This window comes from Cherax quadricarinatus, chromosome 62 (genome assembly GCF_038502225.1).
Source record: "Cherax quadricarinatus isolate ZL_2023a chromosome 62, ASM3850222v1, whole genome shotgun sequence".
Taxonomy (NCBI): Eukaryota; Metazoa; Arthropoda; class Malacostraca; order Decapoda; family Parastacidae; genus Cherax; species Cherax quadricarinatus.
The window spans coordinates 12,557,240-12,560,791 of record NC_091353.1 but is presented as its reverse complement, the minus strand read 5'-3'; positions in this window follow the sequence as shown (position 1 = coordinate 12,560,791).

Sequence of the window (3,552 nt, the reverse complement as noted above, 5' to 3'; positions counted from 1 at the left end):
TAAAGGGAGGGTTAGAGGTATTGGGAAGATGGAGGGAATATTTTGAGGAATTGTTAAATGTTGATGAAGATAGGGAAGCTGTGGTTTCATGTATAGGGCAAGGAGGAATAACATCTTGTAGGAGTGAGGAAGAGTCAGTTGTGAGTGTGGGGGAAGTTTGTGAGGCAGTAGGTAAAATGAAAGGGAGTAAGGCAGCTGGGATTGATGGGATGAAGATAGAAATGTTAAAAGCAGGTGGGGATATAGTTTTGGAGTGGTTGGTGCTATTATTTAATAAATGTATGGAAGAGGGTAAGGTACCAAGGGATTGGCAGAGAGCATGCATAGTTCCTTTGTATAAAGGCAAAGGGGACAAAAGAGAGTGCAAAAAATGTAGGGGGATAAGTCTGTTGAGTATACCTGGTAAAGTGTATTTTAGAGCTATTATTGAAAGAATTAAGAGTAAGATGGAGAATAGGATAGCAGATGAACAAGGAGGCTTTAGGAAAGGTAGGGGGTGTGTGGACCAGGTGTTTACAGTGAAACATATAAGTGAACAGTATTTAGATAAGGCTAAAGAGGTTTTTGTGGCATTTATGGATTTGGAAAAGGTGTATGACAGAGTGGATAGGGGGGCAATGTGGCAGATGTTGCAGGTGTATGGTATAGGAGGTAGGTTACTGAAACCAGTGAAGAGTTTTTACGAGGATAGTGAGGCACAAGTTAGAGTATGTAGGAAAGTGGGAGATTATTTCCCAGTAAAAGTAGGGCTTAGACAAGGATGTGTGATGTCACCATGGTTATTTAATATATTTATAGATAGGGTTGTAAGAGAAGTAAATGCGAGGGTTTTGCCAAGAGGCGTGGAGTTAAAAGATAAAGAATCACACATAAAGTGGGAGTTGTCACAGTTGCTCTTTGGTGATGACACTGTGCTCTTGGGAGATTCTGAAGAGAATTTTCAGAGGTTGGTGGATGAATTTGGTAGGGTATGTAAAAGAAGAAAATTAAAAGTGAATACAGGAAAGAGTAAGGTTATGAGGATAACAAAAATATTAGGTGATAAAAGATTGGATATCAGATTGGAGGGAGAGAGTATGGAGGAGGTGAATGTATTCAGATATTTGGGAGTGGACATGTCAGCGGATGGGTCTATGAAAGAAGAGGTGAATTATAGAATTGATGAGAGGAAAAGGGGTGAGCGGTGCACTTAGGAGTCTGTGGAGACAAAGAACTTTGTCCTTGGAGGCAAAGAGGGGAATGTATGAGAGTATAGTTTTACCAACGTTCTTATATGGTTGTGAAGCATGGGTGATGAATGTTGCAGCGAGGAGAAGGCTGGAGGCAGTGGAGATGTCATGTCTGAGGGCAATGTGTGGTGTGAATATAATGCAGAAAATTCGTAGTTTGGAAGTTAGGAGGAGGTGCGGGATTGCCAAAACTGTTGTCCAGAGGGCTGAGGAAGGGTTGTTGAGGTGGTTCAGGCATGTAGAGAGAATGGAACGAAACAGAATGACTTCAAGAGTGTATCAGTCTGTAGTGGAAGGAAGGCGGGGTAGGGGTTGGCCTAGGAAAACTTGGAGGGAGGGGGTAAAGGAGGTTTTGTGTGCGAGAGGCTTGGACTTCCAGCGGGCATGCATGAACGTGTTTGATAGGAGTGAATGGAGACAAATGGTTTTTAATACTTGACGTGCTGTTGGAGTGTGAGCAAAGTAACATTTATGAAGAGATTCAGGGAAACCGGCAGGGCGGACTTGAGTCCTGGAGATGGGAAGTACAGTGCCTGCACTCTGAAGGAGGGGTGTTAATGTTGCAGTTTAAAAACTGTGGTGTAAAGCACCCTTCTGGCAAGACAGTGATGGAGTGAATGATGGTTAAAGTTTTTCTTTTTTGGGCCACCCTGCCTTGGTGGGAATCGGCCAGTGTGCTAATAAAAATAAAAATGTGTAGATTACCTAGGATTACCCCAAAAAGTCAGACAAAGTGACTTATTTGCATGTGGGTGGTGGGGAAGACAGCACAGTTGGTGAGGGCGACAGTGTGGGTAGTGGGGAGAGCAGTGTGGGTAGTGAGGAAGGGAGCATCTGTGGTGGGGAAGACAGCGTGGGTTTGTGTAAACAACATGGCTGGCCAACGGCTGGCTGATTGACTTCGGCTGTTTCTATCTCTGTCTGTTTGTCTGTATCTATATCTGTCTCTGTCTCACAGGTACACTGGCAAGTAATACATGCGTCGTGTGTAATACCTGTTGGTTCACGAGTGGCACTCTCTGAGACAGTGAGAGAGAGACAAGCAGAGAGACAGAAAGAGAGACAAGCAGACAGAGAGAAAGACAGATAAGCAGAGACAGAGATAAACAGAGAGCTAGATAGACAGACAGACAGAGTGGCATCGTAAGGGGGGGGCAAGCTGCCGCAGGTGACACCATTTAGGGGGTGACACCATAGAGCCTCTAAACAGTGCTGCACCAATATAAGAGAAGAATCCTTCATTTCTATATAGGCTATTATATATTAACAAAGTACAAGTAAGCCTATATAGGGAAAATCATTGATTTTAATGATGTGACAGATGATTTCGCAGGATTGAAGGCAGATTCACTGAGATGTTACCTGTACACAAGGTCAAATCGGAACTAGTGTTTCTCTGATATTGCAATGCTTTTCTTTATTTTCAAGTTTTTTTTTTTCGCATTGTTGAAGATGAATAAATATAGGATCTATTGCCTGTACTCAAAGTGGTATTTGAGTTTATGTTTCCTCAATATTATTTATTTTATCATTAATAAAGTTGAGAATTATTCTCCTGCTAAACACTAGTTACTGGTCATGCAGTAGTGATGTAACTGGAGTTTACTCCCCCCATCCCCCAGACCTTGAGTTTCATGGGGGTGACACCAAAGATGCTGCCCTGGGTGACACCAGAGATTCCACCCCAGGTGTCTCCAACTCTAGCGACGCCTCTGGACAGACATGTTTATGTGGAACAGCGAAAACAAATAGAGCCAAGGTAGAGCACACTCATCAACTGTCACCACTGCTGCACTGTCAGCAGTAGAGTAACACTTGTCTTACACCATGCTTCAAGTAAACTTATTATTATTATTATATACTCCCGCATATCCAAAACAATGTTGGGACCTATAAATACTATGTATATATTTCTAGACAATAGTATGTGACTAAGGTAGATGAAAATGTTCACCTGTCAATGTTTGTGTGGTTAATGTGTAGCATACAACTAGTGAATATATATACAATATGTCTTATATTGGTCTCACAAGCCATAAAAGTTACTTGAAAAAATGAAATATTAAAAAATAAAAGAAAAAAGTAGAATAGAAGTAAATATAATATTACCGAGTGACCAGCAGTCAGCGATGTTGCTGTAAGTGGTTCACTTTCTGTCAACTTCACACCTCTATATCTCAGTAAGTATTAATTACAATTTTTTTTTTGTTCTATAACACTTAGAAAAATATTCTTAAGATTTTGGTAAGAAAAAATAATTAGTTTTTTTTCCGAATGTTTTTGGACCCTCAGAATGAGTTCAAGATGAAGGGTCTCGATCCTG